Genomic DNA, 26,667 nt, shown 5'->3' with positions numbered 1-26,667 from the left:
GTTCCTTCTTTCCCCAGCACCATTCATTCCTTAGCATATTCATTGATTCCAAAAAGGCTTGTGAATCACACCTACGCCTGCCAGCCTTTGTATCTCCTGTGTGCTAGTCTGGGCTCTCTCCCCCCAGGGATCCCCATCAGTCTCCAAAGGAAGGAAAATTACCAAAACTGTGCAGTCCCTCACACAGCAATGGGGACTTGGGGACAGCTGCCATATTCCCAGCAGGAACCTTGCGTGAAGGGGGCAACCCTGGACCAAGAGTCCAGGCCCCCAGTGTCCTCCAAGCCTGCCTCAGATTGGAACCAGGACAGGGCCAGAGGCAGAGGGCAGGGAGGCTGTGAGACACTGGACAGCTCAGAGCAGTCACAGGGCACAAATGGCCAGCCGCCAGCAGAAGCTTCAAAGGACAGCTGGTCCAGCGGAGGGAAGGTGGCCAGGTGAGCCCCCAGCCCCCAAAGGCAAAAAGCAGGATATCCAGGGTCCCCAAGTCTAAGGGAAGCCCCCCAACCAGCACCTGCTAGTATGAGATCCCTGGGGCCACCTCAATTCCAGGAGCCACCTCAGGCTCTATTTCCTCTGGAAGTTCCTATTCCATCACCACACACCAGGAACAAAATGGTAAAACCACATATTTGGGGAAGGAGGAAGGGGTCATTTGCTGGGGGCCCCATCCCCTTCAGTGCCTGGGCAGGTGTCTACAGGCCTTGGCACCTGTTCAACGAGGGGCAACCCTTCAGGGATGTGGCCAAGAGCTGTCAAAGTGCCCAAAGTGCTCAGACAGGCTACAAATCTGATTTCTACGTGAAATGCTGATTTTTAAATGTTGGCAGCTGATTTCAAATTTTTCAATGATTGCAGCCCACTAGTTTACAACCTCTAAATCTAAACTAATCAGTCTGTATTCCACAAGAGGCATTTACTGTGTGCTAACCATATACATCCAACCCTGTGCTGTGGGGGTTGCCAAACAAGATAAGGTCCCTGCCTGAGACACATTCAATTCAGCACCCCTCACCCCAAAATAGCCCTTTGCAGTAATAACAGCAGCAGTTCCTGTCACCCCCGGCACCTGCACACACATTCACTCTCATCTTCACAACCGGCAAAGGCCAAGGTGGCACCACCGTCTCACAGATGCAGAACTGAGCCCAGAGAGGCAGAGTGGTTGCCTAAGATCACACTGCTGGAGCTGGTGGACAGATAGGCTGGGATGCAAACCCAGGTCTGCCAGCTCCCAAACCAGGGCTCCTCAGCCCAGGCTTGCCCACTGACATCCCGGGGGACTCAGCCAGATGCCACAGCACACAAACAGCAACCCCACCTGACCCCTGGCCTGCTGCCAAACACCAGTGCACCAGGACAGCCAGGCTGAGAAGCTCCAAACACCAGAGGGCTGAGGCCACTCCCCACAACTGCTCCATCTCCCAGGCAAAGCCCCCAAACCAGAGCTGAGGCGGCCAGACACGTGCATGAAAGTGCAAGTGTGAGAGTGTGTGGACACACCCGCTCCAGGCACACAAAGCCAGGCTGGGCCACCACGAGGAAAGGGAGGAACCAGCTGAGAGAGTCCCAAGGGCCCGTGGGAACACAGGCCTGGTAAACACGCCTCTCAAGGAACTCATTAGGCCACTTTCTGGGCAACGGCAGGCAGGGGCAGGTGGACAGTGGACAACATGGGCACAAGGACTTCGGTCCATCCAGGGACCTTGGCCAGCTCCTGGAACAAGCCGGGCACCGTGAGGCCTGGGGGGAATGAACTCACTGATCACATATCCAGAGGGGGCCCAGGAACCCACCACCAGTGGCATGTCCCCAGGCCAGCTCCTCCCTAGGAGCCACCCCGCCAAAGCCAGACCTAGAGGCACCCCCTGCCCGGGAAGTTTTCAAGGCCTCCTGTCCAATCACCAGTTCTTCCACCAGCCCTCGACTCAGTTGGCAACAGGGAGGGCCTCCCCACAAGGCCCTGGATAAAGGAATCCTTCTGCCATGTCTAAGACACATCCAATCCAGGGCTCCCGGATTGAATGACCCTGCTGTTAGCTTGCACACCTGCTTGCTAACAAACAACCCTGCTGTTAGCTTGCACACCTCCATGACGGGGGGCTCACCACCTCTCAGGGCAGTCTCCTCCATCACTGGGCACTTTTTCTGGCCCTGAGTCCTCCCTTAGCTCAAGCCAAGCCCTGCCTCCCTGTCACTCCCTCACCCACACCACATGGGTCCTGTCTGAACTCCAAAGCCACCAAGAGCAGAGGTATCACGTCCCCTCTTCCTGAGGAGACTGCAGTCCCAAGGGGTCCCTTACTTATTCTCACCTCACGACCACCCCAGTGGTAAAGCAGGGTGAGCAGCCCCATTTTAAAGAAGAGGGGACTCCCCTGTGGGGAAGGTGTCCACATGGGAGGAGGGTATTTCATGCTTCTGCTGTGCAATGTCCCTTCTCCCGACCCTCAGTACCCTGGTTCAGGGGCCACATGACCCCGGTGTGGCCAATCAGCAAAGTCCCTCTCAAGCCCTAATGCCACAGGCCTGGGAAGTGAAGGCTCTCTTTGGACTTCTGCTGACCCAGGGAAAGAGGCGTTCTCTTTTGTCGGTGACCTGGCACTGTCAGCAGACACCCGAGCCACCACAAGGAGAGAGCCCACCTGAAACTGACACCAACATGGAGAACTGGCACAAGACAGGGGCCTGGCAACACCTCCTGGGGTCACAGGAGCCAGCTGTGCCTGAAGCTTACGCAACCTCTAGATATTTAACCACATGGGACAAGCAATGCCCCTTTCAGCTTCAGCCAGTTTGAGCTTCTGTCACTCGCAACCAAGAGTCTCAAAGTCCACATCGGGCTTCTGGACCCAGTTTGTTGCGTCTAAGAAGCACCCGTGGCCCCTCAGTGGGTTCAGAGTCAACTGGAAGGGTCTCAGTCAGCACAGAGGTAAGAGTGTGCCCCTGCAGACATAGCCAGTCCTCCAGAAAGGAGCTGGGTCTTGGAGGGGACAGCCCCGCTCATCCCTCCATCACACTTTCCAGGCTCCACAGCCCAGCCCCAGCCAGGAGTTCAGGAGTTTAAGACCAGCCTGGGCAATATAATGAGACCCCATCTCTATAAAAAGTTGTTTATTTTTTTTAATTAGCCAGGCTTGGTGGCATACACTTGTAGTCCAAGCTACTTGAGAGGCTGAGGCAGGAGAATTGCTTGAACCCAGGAGGTCAAGGCTGCATTCACTGAACTATGATCATGCCACTGCACTCCTGCCTGGGTGATAGAGCAGAATCCTGTCTGGAAAAAAAAAAAAAAAGCTGGGATTTAAACACAGGATATCCGGGGTCCCTATCACCCTCATGGGGCTGGCATCCAGAAATCCCATAATATCCCAAAACACCAACCTCTTCCCCACAAACAAGGCCCAGGACAGAGCTATGACCAAGAGGTGGGGAGCTCAGGGGACCCCATCGAATTACTTCCCTCTGCCTTGCAGGAGCAAGTTCAGGCCAGCGAACTCCAGGATGGCCTCCTCCTCCAGGAAGCCTGCTGAGCAACCCCACACACACCCTCTTATCCCTTCCCTGCAACTAAGGCAGGACTGTGGTCTCCTTATCAAATACTGGCTGGCTGGGTCCAGGTTCTCCAGCCAGAAGACCTGCTGGAAGCAAGAGGCTGGGACTCCATACTGCAACTGCAGGGCCAGGTCCCTGGGTGCTCGGAAAATCCTTCCCCAGTCCAGCTGATCTGGCAGCGTCCCCAGCACAACCACAGCCCTTGCAGGGAGTATGTTCTAGAAACCCCCAGCTTTCACAGATGCAGACAGGACACCCACTTCCTCACCCGGCCACTGTTGGCAGAAACCACAGCCTGGCTTCCTCCGGCCGAGCCTCAGCAGGCTCAGGGCTGCTTTGGGGCCCTGTTGGCCTCAAAAAGGGGAAGTGGGGACCTTGGAGTGAGGGGCGCATGGAAGCCTCCAGGGAAGAGGCCCCGCTCAGGCCCCTGGGCCCACACCCTGCCTGGGACGCCACGCAGCTGCAGACAAAAAACCTGCATGCTCCGTCTCGCTCCCCCCGGGCCTGCCGGCTCTCGGCTCCCCTGGTAGGCTGGGTCTCAGGCAGATTTTTCATTTGCCAAGGGAATCTCATATTAACGCGAACTCTCTCAAGAGACCCTGAGCTCCATGAAGCCAGCAGCTGCTCTGCCCAGTGCAAGCCTGACCTAAGAGGCCCCCAGGAAACCTCGTGGGACCCAGGGATTCAATGTTGCTGGTATTCAAGGTCCCATCCCCCCAAGCCCAGCCCTCCCTGTCCCCAGAGCCCTGTGGCCCCCATGCCCTGCTCTCCCAGGCACCTCCCGTACCAAGAGGCCTTCCCAGTGTGGGTCCAACATCCCGGCCCCTGACTTGCCAAACTGTCGTGGTGGGATCTGTGTGTGTGTCCCGCAGCTGGTCCTGGCAAACACCTGTGACGTGAATGGCCGAGCAGGGTAGCCAGCCAGAATCCTGCACCAGGCCCAGGGTGGGGAAGCACGCAGAGTGGCATGGGTGAGGGAGGAGGGCGCCACAGCCAAAGGATGAGGGCAGATGAAGAAAGGGCCTCCCTCAAGATCGGGAAGCACCTGCTGCACCTGCCGCACCTGCCTTACCTGCCACAGCACACCTCTCCCAGCTACGCTTGGCCTCTGGGAGGATGCCTGCACCCAATCCCAGCTCTGCTACCAATGGCCTGTGAATAGCAGTCGCCTGCACACTCTGGCCTCAGTTTCCTCATCAGTAAACTGGGGGTGCTGATAAACAGGTTGTCTGCACAGGTCATGATGTCCAACAGGCCAAGCTTGCAGGACAAATTGGCAAATGGCCAAGAAGGCACGCTTAGTGTCAGAGGAAGCCCTGCAGGGCCAGAGCCCAACCATGGGGTCCAGGGAGAGGCAGGTGCAGAGTGGGCAGGCCCCCACCCAGGCCCCCCACCGCATCTCCTGACAGCCTGCAAAGTTGCCAAGCAGGGGCAAAGACTGAAATTCCCCAACGGCATGAGCCCCCAGCCAACCCTGCTCCCCCTCCATAGCCCCCAAGCACCCCCAGGCTGACTCTGTTCCCACTCCCAGGGCACAGGCTGCTGATCAGTCTTGGGGACCAGAAACCTGCATTCCAGTCCCAGCTTAGCCACCAACCTGCTCTGTGACCCTAAACAAGTCTCTTGCCTGACCTGTGCCTTAGTTTCCCCTCTTGCAAAGGAGGGGCTGTGTCAGACCTCTGAGGCCAGCTCTGGCCTAGTTGGGACTGGGCTGGGGGTGGAGGCTGAATCAGTTAATGAAAAGGATAGGGGACTGGAGAAAAACTGAGGGAAAAGGCTGATGTTCTCACCTGGCCCCAGAGAGCTACTTCTAGGGATGGGTAGAAAGTTGTTCTTTGATTCTTTGGGACACAGCTAGGGTAGTGTTAAGAGGGAAATTCATAGCACTAAATGTCCTAATCAAAAACTTAGAAAGATCTCAAATTAACAACCTAACTTCACAACTGAAAGAACTAGAGAAGCAAAAACAAATCAACCCCAAGCCTAGCAGAAGACAAGAAATGACAAAAATCAGAGCTGAACTGAAGAAAATCAAGACACAAAAAACCATTCAAAAGATCAACGAATCCAGGAGTTTTTTTTTTTTGAAAAAATTAATAAAATAGGCCACTAGCTAAACTAATAAAGAAGAAAAAAGATCCAGATAAACACAATTAGAAATGACTAAAGGAATGTTACTAATGACCCCACAGAAATAAAAAACAACCATCAGAAACTACTACAAACACCTCTACACACAAAAACTAGAAAACCTAAGAGATGGATAAATTCCTGGACACACAATCCTCCCATGACTGAGCCAGGAAGAAACTGATTCCATGAACAGATCAATAATGAGCTCCTAAATTGAATTAGTAATAAATAGCCTACCAATAAAAGGCCAGGACCTGATGGATTCACAGCCGAATTCTACCAGATGTACGAAGAAGAGCTAGTACCATTCCCACAGAAACTATTCAAAAAAATTGAGGAAAAGGGACTCCTCCCTAACTCATTCTATGAGGCCAGCATCATCTTGATACCAAAAACTGCCAGAGACACACAAAAAAAGGAAAAAAAAAGTGTTATTTGTTCCTGAAATCCTCCCCTCCACTTCATTCATTTGGTTAAGCATTACCCTGATCAATCTCCCCTTTAAAATGCACCCCCAAGGCTCCAGCTGCCAATGGTAATGAATCCAGGTCCACTATGTCTCATGCCCATTCTAATGCTAGTTAGTGACTGCCCAGGGAGAGTTCGTCCATGCATACCTTCAGCAGATGTGCACTCATGCCTTCTGTGCACCAGGTGCCAGGCCAGGTACCAAGAGGAAATTCTGCTCAGGAAATGAGCTCCCAGAAGGCAGAATCCTTAGCACTGCCCCAACCAGGGTATCTGCTAGGTCTCTGCACACAGCGGGTGTTCAGGCAACAGTGTTTATCAACTGACTAAGCAATCAACCAGGCTCTCCTGTTGGAGAAATAGCCCTACTTTTTCCTCACTCTTGCTTGAAATTCAATTAGTGATTCATTTCTTTAAGCACTGCCCTCACTAGCTTCCCCCTTCAGAAGGGAAACACTTTCACACCCACATTTAACAGATTTCTGATCCCTTTTCCCTTGATAAGGAAGAACAGAAACGGGAAGTCCAGCTGGCCATGGGGGACCTCACGTGGTTCTCGTCCTGCCCAGGACAAGAGGGTGCTGGCTGACTTCCCACATTGCCTAGGGCCCCACCCTGACAGTGGGTCCAGCAGTGACAGCAAGACATGAATGGGGCTGGGAGGTACAAGAAGAGCTCCACAGACCTGGCACGGTGGCTCGCACCTGTAATCCCAGCACTTTGGGAGGCCAAGGCAGGTAGATAGCTTGAGGCCAGGAGTTCGAGACCAGCCTGGCCAACATGGTGAAACCCTGTCTCCACTAAAAATAGAAAAATGAGCCCAAGGTGGTGGTGCGTGCCTATAGTCCCAGCTACTCGCAAGGCTGAGGCATGAGAATCACTTGAACTCGGGAGGCAGAGGTTGCAGTGAGATGGGATTGCACCACTGTACTCCAGCCTGGGCAACAGAGTGAGGCTCTGCCAAAAAAAAAAAAAAAAAAGAGAGAGAGAGAGAGATCCATTTCACAGGCCCATGGACAGATGCAACCCAGAGTAACCACTGTCCTGAAGGGGACAGGAAGGATGTGCATTTGAGTCTTAACTCTTGGGCTGCTAGTATTCTGTTTAGAAAGGCAGCATCCACAAGACAGCAAGCAAGCTGGATTCACAACTTATACCAGGATTATTTCCAAAGAGAGCAAGAAACTATGGGAGAATTCTCATATGATGCTGTAGTGAATATGGCCTTTTTATCCTGACACAAAACCCAAAAGCCATAAAGAAAAGACCGATAAGTTCAGTTACATGATAAAACAAAATATACATGGTAAAAATTACCAAAAGCACAATCAAAAGACACGTGACAGATTAGGGAAACATTTGTGATTCATATCACAAGGAGCTAATCTCCTTCATATGTAAAGAGCTCCCACAAATAAAAAAGAAGACCAATAGCCCAATAGAAAAATGGGAGAAGACTAGGAAGAGAAAGTTCATAGAAAAGGCAATCTAAATGACTGTTAAACATTTGGAAGGGCCAGGCATGGTGGCTCACGCCTGCAATCTTGGCACTTAGGTAGGCTGAGTCAGGCAGATCACATGAGGCCAGGAGTTCGAGACCAGCCTGAGCAACATGGTGAAACCCCATTTCTATTAAAAAATACAAAAACTAGCCAGGTGTGGAGGTGCATGCTTATAATCCCAGCTACTTGGGAGGCTGGGGCACGAGAATCGCTTGAACTCAGGAGGCGGAGATTGCAGTGAGCCAAGATCATGCCTGTAAACCAGCCTCGGTGACAGAGTGAAGCTCTGTCTCAAAAAAAAAAAAAAAAAAAAAAAAAGCAACCCACAACCAACCCATTGCATTTGGAAGGAAGCTGACCACACTCATAATGAAACACAAATTAAAACTACCATGGTAGGCCGGGCACGGTGGCTCAAGCCTGTAATCCCAGCACTTTGGGAGGCCGAGGTGGGCGGATCATGAGGTCAGGAGATCAAGACCATCCTGGCTAACACGGTGAAACCCCATCTCTACTAAAAATACAAAAAATTAGCTGGGCGTGGTGGCAGGCGCCTGTAGTCCCAGCTACTCAGGAGGCTGAGGCAGGATAATGGCGTGAACCTGGGAGGGAGAGCTTGCAGTGAGCTGAAATTGTGCCACTGCACTCCAGCCTGGGCGACAGAGCAAGACTCCGCCTCAAAAAAAAAAAAAATCTACCATGGTAGCCAGGCACAATGGGATGCACCTATAGTCCCAGCTACTTGGGAGGCTGAGGCAGGCGGATCACTTGAGCCCAGAAGTTTGAGTCCAGCCTGGGTAACATAGCAAAATCCCCATCTTTAAAACAAAAACAAAACTAGCATGGAAAACCATTTTTACCTATCTGATGGGCAAAGATCAAAGCATTTCATAAGTCTCATAAGTCTGTGTTGGAAACAGTCACTCACATTCCCTCCTGGGCAGGAATGTGAGTCAGTACAACCCCCAGTGAAGGTAGTTTAATGATACCTAACAAAGTCACTGAAGGACATATTTGCTTTTTGACCTACCAAATCCACTTTGAGTAATGTATCGTACAAACATTGTCACAAGTATAAAATGACATAAGTACAAGATTAGTCATTGAAGCATTATTTGTAATAACAAAAGATTGAAAATAATATACCTATCAGTCATGAACTGGTGAAATAAATTATGATACAACCTTACAATGGAATACTATGCAGCTGTCAAAAAGCCTGAGGCCACTTGAAACTAATGTCACAGGGTATCCCGTGAAAAATCCACATGGCAATGCCTGGAACAAATAAGGATGGAACCAGGACACAGAAAAACCAAAACTGTTGATTTCACAGAGTGGATAAATCCCACTTCTCATTTTCAGTTTCTATTCCTATTGTCAGTGTGTTGCTTATGTGACTAAAAAAAAAAAAATGTGTAATAGGAAAAATGAATCCCAGGCCCATCACACCTAAATTGCATGACCTAGCCAGGTACATTGGCTCATGCCTGTGATGTCAGCTATTCAGGAGGCCGAGGCAGGAGGACTGCTTCAGACCAAAAGTTCAAGATCAGCCTGGGCAACATAGTGAGATGCTATCTCTAAAAAAATTTTAAAACTAAGCCAGGCACAGTGGTACGTGCCTGTAGAGCCAGCAAACTTGGGAGGCTGAGGCAGGAGGACCTCCTGAGTTCAGGTCAAGGCTGCAGCGAGTGACGATTGTGCCACCGCACTCCAGCCTGAGAAACAGAGCAAGACTCCATCTCACTCATTCATAAATTAAATATTAAAAGAAATAATACATTACATGACCCAACAGACTCTCTGTGCCTCAGTTTCCTCATTTTAACAAAAGGAGAATAACAGTCCTACCCCACAGGATTTTGAAAGGATTCAGTTGGGGGTGATGCAAGCAGTGTACTGAGCCACCCCTGGCTCAAAACGCCCCAGTCTAGATGGCATGCATCACCAAGATGTCAGAAAGGGCCATGGGGTGCAGAAGTGAGAGGGCCCGGCACCTGTCCCCTCCCCTCAACCCTGCCATGAGCCAGCAGCACTGGGGGTGAGGAGGCCCGGCCCCTACTCTGGCCTGTGAGTGCCCAGCCTCTGGGAGGTAGAGAGAACATTGGTCAGCAACTCAGGCCGGCTTTCCAGGGCCATGAGTGGCAGTGTGGGCTGACCCCTCCATGTAGGGCCTACTTGGGCCTCAAGGGAGCGGCCGTCCCACCCAACCCAGGTCAGAGGGAGGTGGTGATGTTGGTCTGAGCTGGAGGGAGCTCACAGGTGACATCCCAGGCAGAGTCGGGTCCTCGGCCCAAGCCTTCCAGGCTTGCTGGCAGGAGACGGCACAGTACCCAGGCCTCAAGACAAGCTCTGCGACCTCTGAGCCCAGCTGGGAGACAAACTGGGCCAAAAACCACCTGGCTGGCTGCCTCCTCTGAGAACCTGCAGAGAACCATGAATGGGCTGGGCTACCCAAGGGCAGTGGGTGGGGGTGCTCTCGCTCCATTTCTAGCCAGGGCAACTGACTCTGGGACCTTAACCTCCAAGCCCAAAGACCACCTGCTAGGAAACAGTAGACCTAGGATTCGAACCCAGGCCTGCCCCTCTCCAAGGCCCAGTGCAGATTAACTCTCTATCTGCATTTCCTGAGGTGCATTCTGCCCAAAAGCAGGAACATGAAAAGCTACATATGTGCAGCCACACACATCCACAGCCATTTCTGGTCACAGGTGGTGCTGAGCTCAACATTCTCCTCTTCCCCATTTAAAGATTCCCCATACACATTAGCAAATTAAAGGCTCTGACAAGTCCTGCAGGAAAGAAGCCTGCTGAATTAAACACAGCTGAACATTTCCCCATCCTTTTGTTAATGAGACTCTTTTTGCACTGAATCCCTAATGAACCTCCTTTGGGAAATGCTGACTTTGGAGTCTCTGAGACCCACCTAGGAACTCCTCCCTTAAGAAGGCTCCCTGGGTAGCTGTGGCCTGTAGAGCCCACTAGCCTCCCCTTAATTGACAGCCTATGAAGCTCTTTAATGCTGGCGGCCCCACTTACCCACCTCCACCTGACCCCAGGTTGGGCTAGCTGCACACAAGAAGGTTGCAGGTGCTGGGGGGACCAGCCCATGCACCTGCCTGTGGGCCAGGACACCTACCCTGAGCTTAGCCTCCCAGGTGGAGGTGAGAGGAGAGGCCTGAGTGAAAGAGCAGGGCTCTCAGGTGCTCATGGTCTCAACAGCACCCTCCCTAGGCAGTTTTCAGCTGGGAAGCACCTTGCCCTGGGGAAAAGCAAGCAGGAAAACAGCTCCAAGTGCCAACCCGGCAAAGGGCTCCTGTCGAATTTCCTGCCTCTCCCATGGAATGCAGAGGAGTGGCCCACCTGCCTTAGTTTCCCCATCTGCCACAGTGCAGGGAATAGAGCCCTGGGCTGAATGTCAGGTGATGTAAGGTACAGTCCCGGCTCTCCCTGTCACCAGCTGTGTGACTCAGGCAATTCTTCACCCTCTCTGGGCCTGACTCCTCCAGGGCAGGAAAGGCCTCCAGGGTCTCTGAGGTCCCTTCCCACTCAAACCAGCAGAGAAGCCAGTCACAGAGAGGTCAGTGGGAGAGGCCTCTCCCACCCAGAGCTCAGCGTGCCACCCATGGAGCTCAGTGAGGCGTCACTGCCTAGCCTGGCCTCCTGTCCCAACGGCAAGCCTGAAGCCACCACCTGGCCCGGAGGCCCCCAGTTTGGCCTCCATGACACCAGCTCGCAAAGTGCCCAGCCCCAAACCAAGGCGCTAAGACCCTCACTTCCCCGAGGCTTCCTGAGAACCCGATCCAGGCCTAGGGGGCACGAGAGACACAGAGGGGACTGCCTCGTGAAACCGCGCCAAGAGCCCGGAAGAGCCCTTCTGCAGGGGAAGCAGCCCCACCCAGCCTCCCCCACCAACCACAGCCCCAGCTTCCGGACCTGCACCCACACAGAAGAGCCCTCGCCATGGCTGTCCCTGGAGCCCAAGACCCCATTCCCGGTCACTCACTCCTTCCTTCCACAAACCCTGCCCTTACGGAGCTATTGGGCACAGGAGGTCACTGTGATGGTGTCTCACGCCACAGGAGCCCCATGGCCCCCGCAACCACGCCTCCCACACCTACCCAGGACCCCCCAAAACACCAAGCCCGATCTCTGCTCACCCCTTGGCCAAAAAACGCCTCTAGAGCTTCCCTGGCCTCCTCTGTGGCTGCGTGATTTGGCTGATTTCGGTTCCCCAAACAAGCCCCACCCTTTCATCTCCAGCTCCGGCAATCTAAAAACACGCCCACCTCCTCACCTCCAAATGCCTTCTGCCTGGCGAACTCCTGCCCGCCCTTCAGGGCCAACCTGAGCTGCCACCTCTTCCAGGAAGGCTGCCTGGTCCCCTCCCAGTCTGGCCTTGTTCCTTAGCTTCCCCAGGGCCTGCACCTCCCACAGAAGCACAGGCCACCCTGACCTGTCACTACCTGGCTGCACGTCCAGCCATGCACTACCCAGCTCCCAGGATCTAACCCTGCCTGGTACACGGGGACATCAAACCCCATACTCCACAGACTGGGGGGTACAGCCAGCACTGAACTGGCAGCTAAGGACTGGGCCCCAACCCTGGAATCCCCAGTCCCAACTGCATGAGCTCTGGCAGGTGACCTGCCTCTCAGGACTCAGTTTCTCACCTGAGCAATGGGGATGAAACCCTTCTCTTCGCTCCATGGCCTATTCTAGCAGTGACATGACCTCATAGCTATAAAACCTCAGAAACCCCCACTGCACATGGAAAGGGGCCCATCCTGCCACCAGGAAAGAGGCCACATGTTGGTGCCACCAGACCCCCATCTGCCAAGTGCCACTGAGCTCCTGCCTGCAGCAGGTGCAGGCACTGCTGCTGCTACAACACACAGGACAGGCATGGGTCCCCTGAGGAGCTCATGCCAGGAGGAGGGCAGATTGTCATAAATGAGCCAAGTGAGGAAAAGAAATGCCAGGGCAGGGCAGAAGGGGAAGGCAGGAAAGCATGGTGGTTGGGAGCACAAGCTCTGAGATCCAACAGCAGGCCGTGAATCTCAGCTCCACCTTGGAGGAGCTGTGTGACCTTGGGCATGTTCCTGAACCTCTCTGGGCCTCAGTTTCCTAACCCACAGAATGGACTGGTAACAATACCGGTTCTCAGGGGCTTCACGTAGATGTGGGCACACAGCAAGTACCATCACCCAGGGCCACCCCAGTCAGCTCCAGACACCAGGGTGAGCAGCCTGAGAAATCGTGACATAAACAGGCACTGGGGACACACTTCAGTACCAGGGTCTCAGCCTCACTTCCTGCCTGCCCCCAAAGGGCAGCTCTACTCTTGTACCCATGCCCAGGAGAGCTGAGCCTGACAAAGGGATACAGAAGTGCTGGTCCCTGCCCCCAGGGGATGGAGCAGTGTCTCCAGGGAGTCTGGGTATATCAAAAGAGGCCACTTCCCATTAGCCCAGGCCCCCCTTAAAATAGCTCCTTCAGACAGCTTAAAAGGGCTCCTCCTCCCAGCCAGATGGGGTACCGGAGACAGGCCTGGGGGCCCAGGAGCCAGATGCGCACACACACAGAAGGAGGTCTCATCCCAGCCTACCCCAGCACCCTGGACCCCTGCTCCAGCAAGGAGATGCCCAGGAGGAGGGAGACCCAGACTCCCAAGAACAGCAGCAGGACCAAGACAAGCCCACAAGACTGGCCCCCAGTCCACATCCCTCCCATGAGTGAGGCCAAGGGATGTGCTTGTGAATGGGGCAGGGCCTGCAATTCCAACATAGCTCCCACCAGGAAGACACACCAGCCCCAAGGCTGCAGAGCTCCCAGGGCCTCAGTTTCCCCATCTGTGCAGAGCAGCTGCATCCCAGGGTGCTAGGCTTCTCCCTGCCCAGCCAGTCGGTGACTCCAGGAAGCAATGATCTCAGTCAGCTGCGCCCGAGGCAGTGTGACTGAGTTGTTTCAGAGGCCAGCATGAGGAAAGCTGGCCAGTTACAGGGGCAGGAAGGGCACCCTGGAGGGCAGGAAGAGCCTGGGGCCTGGAAGACAAAGCACCCCGATCAGGGTGCCCTGGGTCCAGCGGCCTCCAGGGATCCGGGCCCTAGAAGGCGGGTGGTGGCATCACCCACTGCAGGTACCTTCTGCCTTCCAAGGACATGAGCTCCTCCCCAGGGGACAGGCCTGTGTCTGAGGGTCATGGCCATTCCTTCTGCCCCATCACCTCCAGCATGTCCTGATACCCTGGGAGGAGGCAAGAATGGGCAGCGCCTGGGGCCAGGAAACACAACTGGAAACGGGGGTACCTGCACCAAAGACCTCCCTTGGCTTCCCTTTCCCTCAGGCCCAGTCGTGGGTTCACCCTTCCAGTGGTCAGCGGTGGTGGGGGAAACAGGGACATAAAGAGAGGATGGCGAGAAGAGGGTATCCCGGCGTCCCTTGGGCCCCAGCCACAGCAAGACAGGGGCTCAAAGCAAGGCCAAGGGGGTCGGGGAGGCAGCTGAGTGAACAGCTCAGGAGCAGAGCCGGCTGGGTCCCCTCTTCTCCCCATGCTGGAGGACCCCTGAAGGAGGCCCTCACCTGGAGGACACAGCCAAGCAGCAGTTGGGGAGAACACCCCAGGCAGCGGGAACTGTGGGGGCCAAGGGCGGGAAAGGGGCAGGAGATAGCCAAGCTGGGAGTGAAAACGTCAGGGGGGGCTGGCCCAGAGTGGATAACGGTGACAAGTGGCGGGAGTCGGGAGGGAAGTCAGGCCCGGTCTGGGAGGGCCTCACAAGCCAGGAGAAACTGACCAGATGGCTGTGCTCTAGAACAGGGAGGACCTTCTCCCAGGCCCAAGGTCAGCCGTCCCCACCCCATCCTAACACAGAGTCTGCTCAGGTTCATCTCGGCAGCACTGGGCTGTGCTGTGCTCAGAAAATGCCTGTGAAATTGGCCCATCAAAGAGGACAGGCCGGGTGTGGTGGCTCATGCCTGTAACCCCAGCACTTTGGGAGGTGAAGGTGGGAGGATCTCTTGAGCCCAGGAGGTCGAGGCTGCTGTGAGCTATGATCAGGCGACTGCACCCCAGCCTGGGCAACAGAGCCAGACCCTGTCAAAATAAAAAATGAGAGAGCAGGTGGCGGCAGGAAAGCACGGTCCTAGGTATTCCAAGGAAAAAGGCCACCAAAGAGGAACGGAGCTCTGGTCCCAGACTCACCGCCCAACCCTTCTCCACCCCAACACTGGTCCCTTCTAGAAAGGCTTCCAGGCTTCCAGGGGAGAGCAGGGAACGGAGGGTGCTTCGGCCAAGCAGGTCTGCACTCAGGGTTGGGCAATGCCCTAGCCATGATGTGGCCAGTTGAGAAATCCGTGTGCAGTAGCAGGTCAGGCCAGATGCCTATGGCAAGCCGGGTGACACCATGCTACTGTCCTTGGTGGGGAGGGGGCCACTGCACAGATGAGGGGGCTGGCAGGATCCCCGGCACACACAGCTGGAGGGGCTCCAGCCACTGCGTGGCAACCTCTCAGCCTGGGCACACCAGTGTCAGGTGCCTGGGAAGGGTTTTCACCCAGCTAGCCCTCCCATTAACCTACCTGAGCACTGCCATCAGCCCTGTTTTACAGATAAGGAAACTGAGGAACAGAAAGAAAATGATTAGTCCAAGGGATGTAGGTGACAGGGAGGCTGCTCAGCTCAGCCCTGCCCGCCTGCACCACCCAGGCTCCCCCAGGGAGGTCCAATCTCCCACCCAAGGCAGGACAAGGCAGACGAGAGCCTCACGACACTGACAGTGACGCACACTTCCACTTAGGTAGCGCCTCCGCTATGCCAGGCGCAGAGTGTGCATCAGCTCATTTAATCTTTACAACCACCTGATGCAGGGGGTACCTTTACCAACCCCATTTCACAGGTGCAAGAAACAGGCTCCATCCCTTGCTCATCTCACACGCTGTTGGGAGGAGGCAGAACAGAGCTGGAACCCGTGCCGCCGGACCAGAGCACAGTCCAGTTCTGCCTGGAGGCGGGGGGCTGGACCGGATAACCTCTGGAAGACCCCTGCTTCTCTGGCTGGTGTTCAGATGTGGTCTCATTCTCCAGTTCCAACTAACTTCCAGCTCTTGGCTACATGTGTCTATCTATCTGTTTGTCTGTCTATCTATCTATCTATCTATCTATCTATCTATCTATCTATCTATCTATCTATCTATCTGAGACAGGGTCTTGCTCTATTACCCAGAGTGGAGTACAGTGGCATGATCTCAGCTCACTGCAGCCTCCACCTCCTGGGCTCAAGCAATCCTCCTGCGTAGCTGGGACTACAGGCATGCACCACCATACTGGCTAATATTTGTAATTTTTTCCTAGAGTTGGGGTTGTGCCATGTTGCCTAGGCTGGTCTCAAACTCTTGAGCTCAAGTGATCCGCCCACTTCAGCCTCCCAAAGTGCTGGGACTGCAGGTGTGAACCACGGTGCCTGGCCACACGTGTCTTTTAAAAGTAGTAAATGCCTCCCTCCCACCCCATGAAAGGCTAGAATGGGCTGCTCTGATACAGGCATCCACTGTGACCTACTCTGCATGCTCCCTCAAAGGCCTGGAACTTTCTCCAGCAGAGTTAAGCGCTGCTCTCTCCCTGGGCAGTGGGAGAGGTAGGAGAGAGGATGCTGTGTCACCTCAGTATGAACAAGTCCACATCCTCTTCCTCCAGGACAGCAGGAGGGAGGCAAGGAGCGGTGCTGAGGGTCAGGCCACCCAGCCACCTCTGTGACCCTTGCAATGACAGGGAGTGGACAAACCACCTACCTCCTGGCTAAGGCATGACCCAACCACACATCCAGGAAAGCACGTGAGACAGCCCACCCTGGCCCAGCCACGCAGAAGGCCTCGTCCTACCCCTTCTCTCCGCAGTGGGCCCAGCGAAGTCCAGGCACAGGGCGGGGTAGGGGAGGCCCTCACAGGAGCCCAATTCCTCATCTTCCCAGTAAGGACCACCCCCACGAATCCCTCAGCACCAACCAGAGCCCCTATTCTCAGCTTTGCCCCATCTGATCTCGCCAAAGACAGAGTGTCCTGGCCCGGACTCCAGGCTCAAATGTGGCAGCAGACCACACTGTGGTGGGCACAACTGGATGCCTGGGGACCAATCTGCTGGGTGATTCAGGATAGACAGCCCCTCTGGGCCCTGTCTCCTCTGTAAACTGGAGGTGAACGGCACCTACCATATGGAGCGGTGGAGGAGGTGGGGAATGGGTCAAATCAGTAGCTATAAACTGTAGAGTGGGGTGCATGTCCCCAGTGCAACCATCGAGTCGGACTTTTGTCTCTTTTGAAAAATTTATTTATTTTGAGACAGGGTCTCATTCCGTCACCCAGGCTGGATGGAGTGCAGTGGCACAGTCATGGCTCACTACAGCCTCCAACTCCTGGGCTCAAAGGATCCTCCTGCCTTAGCCTCCCAAGTAGCTGGGACCACAGGCACACGCCACCACACCCAGCTAATTTTTGTATTTTTTCTAGAGACGGGGTTTCGCCATGTTGCCCAGGCTGGTCTCGAACTCCTGGGCTCAAGTGATCTGCCCACCTTGGCCTCCCAAAGTGCTGGGATCTTTTCTCCTTTTGAGACTCTCCTGTGGCCTGTCCAGAGGCCACACTCCAGCCCAATTTCTACTTCCTGAGCTCTCCCTACACCAACCTCCATGCCCTCAAGCAAACCTCCCAGACCTACTCCTGGCAAAGAGGTTCTGCAATACCAGCTTCACCCTCATCACCCGGAAAACAGCTGCTAGTAAACAGCTGCTTCTTTCATGAAAACAGCACTAGAAGGCTGGGCGTGGGGCTCATGCTTGTAATCCCAGCACTTTAGAAGGCTGAGGCGGTAAGATTGCCTGAGCTCATGAGTTCAAGGTTGCAGTGAGCTATGACCACTCCACTGCACTCCAGCATGGGTGACAGAGTGAGATCCTGTCTTAAAAAAAAAAAAAGAGGCTGGGGGTGGTGGCTCACACCTATAATCCCAGCACTTTGGGAGGTCGAGGTGGATGGATCATTTGAGGTCAGGAGTTCGAGACCAGCCTGGCCACCATGGTGAAACCCCGTCTTTACTTTACTAAAAATACAAAAATTAGCTAGGTGTGGTGGTGCGGTAACTGTAGTCCCAGCGACTCAGGAGGCTGAGGGAGGAGGACGGCTTAAGCCCAGGAGGCAAAGGTTACAGTGACCCAAGAGGGTCACTACTGCACTCCAGCCTGGGCAACAGACAGAGACTCCATCTCAAAAAATAATAATAAATAAAAATAAGAAAGAAAGAAAATACCACCGGAGCCGCTACCTCCACAAAGTTCACACCTGCCCTTCTGAGGGCCACAGAATCTGGAACAATCTGAGAGCCTCCCCTCCCCCACACTCTGCACCAGGAGCTGCAGGTAAACCTTGGGAACCCAGGGCCTCTGGAGGTGGGAAGACAGACAACCGGGTGGGAAGCGAAGGCTGTGCAGCAAACGCCTTCCTGAGCTGCAGCCCCCTCAGCCTCCTGCACTTCCTGCAGGGCTGGCACTTGGCACTTCCTCTCAAATTGGCTGGCTTGTCACTTTTATGTCTCCTTTGGCCTCGTCTAAGACAATAATACAGTCATGATGTCACAATGGCAATGTCCTATTTACAGATTTTTTTTTCCCCAAGACAAATACTTAGATTTTAAACATGTCCTTCCACACACAGGCTAGAACACCCTGTGATTCCCTGGGCAGCCCGGTCCTCACTCCGAGAAATACTGGTGTTGAGTCCACCCCTCACAGCCTCCATCTGCACGATGGTGATGCTAGTGAAGGCCCACGGTCACACAGCCCTTCCAGACACATCCAGCCCACACTGGCTGCCCGTCCAGGCCTTGGACCCAGGGCCCCTGTCGTAGGTGGCCTGGCCTGGCCCCTACCTCCAGGCCCTTGGCTTCCCCCTCCCGGCCCTCCCTTCTCCTCTCCAGCAATGGCTGTCCAGGGAGGAAGCCCCCAGCCACAGATGTCCCTGCCCTTGACCCTGATGTGATGACACAGAGAAGAGGCAACTGCCTCACCCTCTGTGCATACATGTTTAGATGAATGCATAGAAAGCTCCAGAAAGACCCACTCCAGATGGCCCATGCGGTCCCTGGGGGATGGAGGAGAGGCATTGCAGGGAAAGGGAAACCAGTCTGCTTTTTGGAGGCATCTTGGTTTCCTGACCCTCAGGTATGCACCCCTTTCAGAGGTTTTGTTTGTTTTTTGTTTTATAATTTCATAAAATTAGTTGAATTGGCCTTCCCTCGCCAATGTTTCCTTTCATTGAGAAAAGTCATGTGTGCTTGTAAATGTAAAATTACACCCTCGAGAAGGAGTGTGGACATTTGAGAGTCTGTGGTTCCTAGAATTCCAGATGGAACGGGCCACATGTACAACATTGTGGTCACAACCGCACTTTCTTGTCAGGCTGGGAAAAGCCAGTGACAAGTCGCCTCTGGTCCCCTGTTGAGGGGCCGCCTCTCCCAGCCATCTGCCCAGTAGGCTCACGGAGCCTCCTACTCCCCCAGCCCAGACCCTGCCCAGTGCACTCCCAGGCCAGGCTGCCGGGTGAGCTGCTTCCCACCCACTGTCCAGCCCCATCCCCTGGGGCTCAAGCCACTAGGACTGGTGACACTCCATCCCCATACCCCGCTTTTACCTGGCTCTCCTCCCGGGCCCCAGCAGCCGGCCAGGGTCTGCAGGGAGGTGGCCCGGCCCCCGCCTGCCCTTCCTCAGACGCGCCCAGGCTCACCCATCCGAAGGCTCCTTCCACGCTACCTAATGAGAGTGAGTCACATCTGGGACCCACCACTTCCTGCTCCGGCAGCGGCGGCGGCGGCGGCGGCGGCGGCGGCGGCGGCGGCGGCAGCAAGGCTAAGGCACAGCCCACAGCCCAGCCTCTCGGGGTGTGCAGGGCCCCCTCCCCCAGCCACAGTGCTGCTCTCTGCAGCCTGGGAGCTGCCAGGCCTGGGAGCTGTCGGGCTCCAATGACTTCATGGAAATTTGAAGCTTGAAGCTGGAACAATTTTGAAAAAATAATAATAATAATAAAACAAGCACCAAAAACCTCCATTAGAAGCCCCAAGACAACTGTTCAAAGTGGGAAGCAAATGCATCCTTAGTGAGCAATTAGCAATTAGCGGCCTGGCCTGAGCCTCCTGCGGGCTCTGACGCTCACAGACAGGCCCCCCGCGCCTTCCTGGGACTCAATTTCCCTATCTATGTAGTAAGGTGGCCCCGTCCACCTCTGAGAGGGGCCCAGGAGAGGTCAAAGATCTTCCAGCCCAGCCCACTGCCTCTCCATCTCACCTACGCTCCCATGCTGGGAGCAGGGCAGGGGCAGGCCCATCCTTGGGGCTCCTATTCCAAAATCAGAGTCCCTGGAGAGCCCCAACATCCCAGGGCACGATGAGGCTGGGAATCAAACCCCAGCACCCCTTCTGCTATGCCAGGCCTCAGTTTCCCCACTGGGATCATGGGGCGCTCAGTGGCAAGGGAGCAGATCAGGAGAGGCTAAGAGGAGAGAGTGGAGACTCCCAAAACAGAGGGGGAGGCCTCCAGCCCGCTGGCCACAGCAGCACCTGGTCCTCAGGGAGCCCTTCTGAGCATGTGACTGGCATCCTGGGATTACGAGCTCCTCAAAGCAAGGGTGTACCTCCTCCACCTCCCACATCCAGGGTCAGACACCCCTCTTCTGGTCTTCTAGCCCCTGCACCTTCCTCCATCACAGCACCTCTGTGCTGTGACCACTGGTTGCTGGTCTGTCTTTCCTAGGTTATATCCTTGAGGAGGGCAGAGATGGGAGGGCAGCTGTAATGTCAACAGCTGTGTCCCCAGCGTCCAGCCCCAGCCGGTCACAGAGTAGACATCCCACACATACTGATCAGGTGGAACTGAACATGTTAGGTGCTGTCTCTGTGCCAGGCCCCATGCAGGGAACTAGCAGGTGATCTAAGGTCTGCCATCTGGTGGAGACAGGCATAGGACTCACACAGGGTTCCAGGCTGCTCCAGAGGCCACAGGAGGGAGTGGGAGACCTCAGGGGATCCTCCCCATCAGGGTCGCCCTCCTATCAGCAAATGTCTCCCTAGCAAATGTCCCAGAGCAGAGAAGGAATAGACATCATCATCATCAAGAGAGGGGAAAGACAAGCCACTGACTAGGAGAAAGTCACATCCTATATGACTGACAAAAGACTCCTCCCTAGCATATATAAAGATCTCCCAGGCTGGGCACGGTGGCTCATGCCTGTAATCCCAGCACTTTGGGAGGCTGAGGTGGGCGGATCACCTGATGTCAGGAGTTCGAAACCAGCCTGGCTAACATGGCAAAATCCCGTTTCTACTAAAAGCACAAAAATTAGCCAGGTGTGGTGGCATGAGCCTGTAATCCCAGCTACTTGGGAGGCTGAGGCAGGAGAATCGCTTGAACCTGGGAGGCGGAGGTTGCAGTGAGCCGAGATCACACCACTGCACTCCAGCCTGGGCAACAGAGTGAGACTCTGTCTCAGAAAAAAAAAAAAAAAAAAAAAGATATCCCACAAACCAATAAGAAAAAGACAAATGGCCCAATTAAAAGATGAACAAGAGACTTACACAGGTACTTCAACAAAGAGGATGCCAAAATGACCAATAAGCACATGAAAAAGACAATCAACACCATTAGCCACCAGCAAATTAAAACCATATAGAGATTCCACTGTACCACTAGAATAGCTAAAATTAAAATGAAAATACCAAGTGTTGACAAGGAGGAGAAGCAGCTCTTCACTCTCATGTACTGCTAGTGGGAATGTAAAATGGAGCCACCATGATGAAAACTGCCTGGCAGTGTGGACGCAAGCAAACCATATGCTTCCCCAATGACTCAGCAATTCAATCTCAGGTATTTACCCAAAAGAAATGAGTACATGTGTCCACAAATGACTTCTATCCAAGTGTTCAGAGAAGCTTTCATCCTAACAGTCAAACTGCAAACCCAAACATCCTGCAATGAGTAAATGGATAAACAAATTTTCATATATTCACACAACAGAAAATTACTCAGCAGTAAAAAGGAACAGATCACTGCTAACACACAACATGAATGAATATCCAAGATGGCAAGGACAGTGAAAGACCCACCCACAAAAGACACATTCAGCACATTTCCATTTGTATGAAACTTCAGAAATGAAGAAACTAATCTACAGTGACAGACAGCAAGACAGCGGTTGCCTCTAGGGAGGCCGCTGATTGGAAAGGGGCACACAGGAAACTTCTGGGGGCTGAGGAGGTTCTAAATCTCCCTGTGGGTGCTGGTTATACAGGCGAGTGCCTAAGTACACTCATTACCCTGTACATTGAAGGTTTGTGCACTTGCCTGTATGTAAATTACCCGTCCATTTTTAAATGGGTATTGAGGGATACCCGTTTGCGTATGCAGGAGGGCATGGTGCTGGATGCTCAGTAGATTCAGGAAAAAGAACAGATCTGACCTGGCCCAGTGGGCGAGAGGCTGATGAGACACATGCTCAAACCCTGAGGAAAGCGCGGCGTGGAGATGGAGCCGCTGGGGGAGATATCGGGGGCCAAGGGGAAGGGGCATAGGAGGCAGGGCAAGTCCAGGGGAATGGCAGGTGGGGAGCGACCCACCCTGACCAACATTTCTGCAAGATGATCTCGGCTTGAGAAAAGGGGCAGCTTGGAGAGGACACATGTAGATGCCTGGACACAGGAGGGGGGGTTCCCCACTGCCTGCTGGGAGCTTATGGGGCCCTGGGCTTTCCAGCACTGGCCATAGAGCAGGGAGTGTGTGAAGATAAACTGGCCGTACAGCAGAGGCTGTATGATAACAAACCCTGCAGTTTGATAATGAGAGGGGCACAGTAAACCCTGCCGTTTGATAATCAAGGTTCCTGTCCCACTGAGCAATACCTCCTGCCCTCCCAGGCCGCCCTCCCAGCTTTCTCCTTGGAAGATGTGGCGGTGAGTCTCTTCCCTGCTGCAGCCTCAGCACTGCCTCAAACCAGCTGCTCCCCGCAGCCGCAGCCACCAGCCACCACTTGACACCCCACCCCTCACGCTGTCTAGGAGGTCCCGGCAGGCAGGATCTGAGCACACACAGGTCAATTCTCCCTGGGATCCACACAGGCATCACCCAAGACTTTACACACACAGCCTCATGGCACTCCCTGGCAGCCCCACTGAGGAAGGCCCTGCTATCATCCCTCCGTAGAGGAAGGCACCAAGGCTCAGAGACACCACATTGCTGGCCCAAGCACACACAGCTATGAAAAGGCAGAGCCAGGATTCAAGCTCAGATCTACCTGACTTCACAACCCATGCTCCTGACCCTCCCTGGGAACAAGGACAAGCTTCCATAGGGACAGGCTACCCCTAACCTCATTACAAGGTAATGAGCATGGTGGGTACCCTCACCCAAGATCTCCCAGCCCTGGCACACAGTGCTCCCAAGTCTGCTGAACAAACACCCGCTTTCTTTCAACTCCCCCAAAGAAGGGCAACCTTGGGCTTTCACAGCAGCAGACAGGGAAGGCTGGTTTCTGCTCGGTAGAGGCGCCAGGGCACACAGCACAACCCCAATCCTTTCCTGTCCCTCTCAGCAACCCCCATCCTCTTCCCTGGTGCTAGGGACACAAAACTGACTTGGACATAGTTCCCTTTCATGCAAGTTCCTAGGCTGGGAGGAGGTAAGAGGTGCCCACCAAAGGCATGGCATAAAGCTCTGGGGAGAAGCCGGCAGGGCATGGTGGCTCACACCTGTAATCCCAGTACTTTGGGAGGCTGAGGAGGGTGGATCACTTGAGGCCAGGAGTTCGAGACCAGCCTGGCCAACATGGTGAAACCCCGTCTCTAATAAAAATACAAAAATTAGCCGGGCTTGAGGGCGGGCGCCTGAATCCCAGCTACGCAGGAGGCTGAGGTGGGAGGAATACAAAAATTAGCCAGGCATTGTGGCGGGCACCTGAATCCCAGCTACTCGGGAGGCTGAGGTGGGAGGATCACTTGAGCCTAGGAAGCAAAGGTTGCAGTAAGCTGAGATCACACCACTGCACTCCAGCCTGGGTGACAAAGTGAGACCCTGTCTCAAAAAAAAAAAAAAAAAAAGAGATCTGAGGAGAAGTACCCAGCAGGGTCCAGGCATATGTGGCCCAGAGTTTAGGGGAGAAGGACCTCCTACCCTGGGCAACAATGGGGGCTCAAGATGAGGCCATGAAACAGTCAGTAGGAGAGACTCAAACTGCAGCCAAAACGAAGCAGACAGTCAAGCTGTCAGTCAGCCAAGGGACAAATAACACTGAGTGCTGAGCAAACAGCTTGGCCCTGCCACACAAACCCAGATGTCGAGCCCTTACTGGGGGAAGGAAAGCCCCAGCACCCAGTGGGCTTGGAACTCTGGGCACGTCTCTGTAGGGGCCAGGGGATATGAGAACAAAAACCACTGTCCATGCCACAGTCACCTCTTCCTTCCCCTAAGGTCGGGGGTTCACGGCACCGGGAGGAGCCCTGGGAGGGTCTGAGCAATCGGGCTGGCCACTTGTCGCCAACCGCGCCTATCATCCTGGCAGGATGAAGAGGAGCCTTCAGGAAGGTCCTGCTATTATTCCTGTCTGAGAGCTCTGGAGTCAGGGGCTCCAGGGAGAGACTTTGGCGGAGCTAGGGGACCCTGGTGGCTCAGGGAGTCCCTCTGTAAAGTCAGGAGATGTGGCCCACTCTGCTGGGAGCCTGTGAGGGGCTGTGAGAAATGCTGACAAGGCACATGGTGGGTGCTGGGTGCAAGCCAGCAGGGAGGAGGCCAGCCAGGCGTTCTCCCCGCTCTAAACCCTAAATCCCTAGGCTCTGCGACGTGCCTGCCCCTCCTTCAAACACCTTCCATGGCTTGCCTGTGCCTCCAGAGGCAAGTCCTGCCTCCTCCTCCTGCCTCTCAGAGACCCCCACCTGGCCCAACTCACTTTTCCATCCTTGTCTGCCTCCACCTGCTACCCAGCTGCCTGACTCTTCCATTTCTTTGCTCAGGCCTTAGTGTCCCTGGAATGCTCAAAATGCTACCCATCCCGCCAGGTACAGGTGCCGCCTCTACCAGGAAGCCTTCCCCAGTGCCCCACCATCACCTCCTCTAGGCCACAATGCCATAGACCTCTCCATAGAGGATGTCATGTCCACTTTTGGTAACAGCTCCCTGTTCCTATGGGGAACCAGCCCTGCAGGGGTGGACTCACAACTAGCGTATATGGAGGAATGGGTGTGAGACTCAGGTGGTCCTGTGAAATTCACTTCCGGGACTTTTGTTGGGACTGTGGGAAAGTGTTCTCATTCACTTGGCAGTAGGTGTGAGCTACGAGCCACTGGGGCCATCTTTGCCAAAGTGGCAGTCAGCCTCCAGTGACCCTTATCCCCTGGCACTCATGTCTGTGAATGGTCCCCTCCCACACCACCTGCGTGACCAATAAAATATCGTGGAAACCACAATATGCGGCTTCTGAGATCATGAAAGATCTCAGAAGCTTCCACTCAGCTTTCCTTTGGATCTCTCCCTCTAGGGGAAGCCAGACACCATGGCTCGAGGACACTCAAGCAGCCCCAAGGAGGGATCTGTGTTCGAGGAACGGAGGCCTCCCGCCAGCAGCCAGCACCAACCCACCCTGCATGTGACAAAGCCGCCTTGGAGGCAGACGCTCCAGCCCCAGTCAAGCCTTCAGATGACTGCAGCTTGACAGGCAGCTTGATTGCAACCTCATCAGAGAACCCCAGCCAGAAGCACCCAGCTCAGCCTGAAATCCTGACCTACAGAAATTATGAGGTAATTGGAATAATTTGTTACACAGCAATAGATTACAAATACAACCTCTCTGTGGAAGAACTGGCCTGAAAAGGAAGCCAAGACAGAGAAATGGAGAGAGAAGCAGAGTCTTCATGATACCATTTGAGCCCCTGGATCCAGCCATGCCTGAATCCCCACAAAGTGTCAAGTCCTCTCTTTCTCCCTTTCCCTTTGGTTAGAGTGGGTTTCTGGTACTTGCAGCTCAAAGAAGCTGAACTTATTCATGCAGCACCCTCCCTGCTCAGGAGTGACTGAAGGTCCTGTCTTCTCCTCCATCAGACCCATCTGGCTGAGGGCAAGGACCACCTCTCCCCAGCACCACAGGACCTCACGACATTTCTGCCAGATTGACCTGTACCCAGATAGGACAGAGCAGGGCTGACTCCGTGTGGTTTCACGCCCCCCAGCTCTTCCACACTTGGGACTGAGGTGAGCTCCCCAGGGAGAGGGACTCGCAGAGGCAGCACAGCTCGATGGAGACACTCCCCCTCCTCCCAGATGCATCTTTCACGCTGGGAGGCGGGGAACATTCCAGTGCATCCACCCACCTCCTCCAGGCCTCTGCCCACATCTCTTCTCAGCTGTGGGCTCAGGGATGTGCAGGGATCTGTTCCTGTGCAGGCTAGGAACATAAGAAAATGCCCGGGTCCACTAGCGCCTTCTGACCCCTAATCAGTGGTGGTCCTAAGGGGTGGCCTGGGGTAAGCCCCAAAGCCACTCCAAATGAACACATATTCTAAGTAAACAGCATCTTTCCCATTAAACCCGGCACCCTGCGGCTACTGCCCCTCCTAAATCGCTGCTGCTTGGCTGAGTTCCAATGCCACAACAAGGAAAGATGAACAGCCCGACTTCATGTAAGCGACAAAGCCCACTCAAGGGCAGGGGCCTGACTCCCATGATCCCCAGGGCCCCGATCTCTGCCACGCCTGGGAGACGGGGCTTTGGAGAAGGAAAGGGGCAGTTGGGGTCATGGTGTGTTGAGTAACAGCAGAGAATCCTAAAAGAACAGATGTGAAAGCAACCGCCCTGCCAACCAAAAGCCCTTATTTCCTTTGAAAAACTTGGCAGCTGGGCCGCACCAGAGGCCGCCTGTCCTTCCCTGCACCCGGCCCAGTGTGACCCATGGACAGGCAGGGAGGAAGGCCACGTCCCTCCCACCAGAT

At 54.5% G+C, this 26,667-nt stretch overlaps 1 protein-coding gene across 11 annotated transcripts in view; it reads right to left on the bottom strand.

The window, feature by feature from the left end:
- Positions 1 to 26,667, bottom strand: part of ADCY7 (adenylate cyclase 7) — a 72,444-nt gene that overhangs the window by 32,168 nt on the left and 13,609 nt on the right. For 2 of the 11 annotated variants that reach the window (XM_034940128.3, XM_063597982.1), the window contains exon 1: positions 19,338 to 19,454. The exons of 3 other annotated variants lie outside the window; for them this stretch is intronic. The gene's annotated coding sequence lies outside the window, so the exon portion shown is untranslated. Of the gene's footprint in view, positions 1 to 6,305; positions 8,616 to 11,821; positions 11,867 to 19,337; positions 19,695 to 26,667 lie in introns of those variants that run through there. 6 more of the 11 variants (XM_003819811.5, XM_008973215.5, XM_057300007.2 and 3 more) reach the window with 6 other exon arrangements.

This window comes from Pan paniscus, chromosome 18 (genome assembly GCF_029289425.2).
Source record: "Pan paniscus chromosome 18, NHGRI_mPanPan1-v2.0_pri, whole genome shotgun sequence".
NCBI classification, from domain to species: domain Eukaryota; kingdom Metazoa; phylum Chordata; class Mammalia; order Primates; family Hominidae; genus Pan; species Pan paniscus.
Note: the sequence above shows the minus strand (reverse complement) of the source record. Positions and strands in the feature narration are given on the sequence as shown.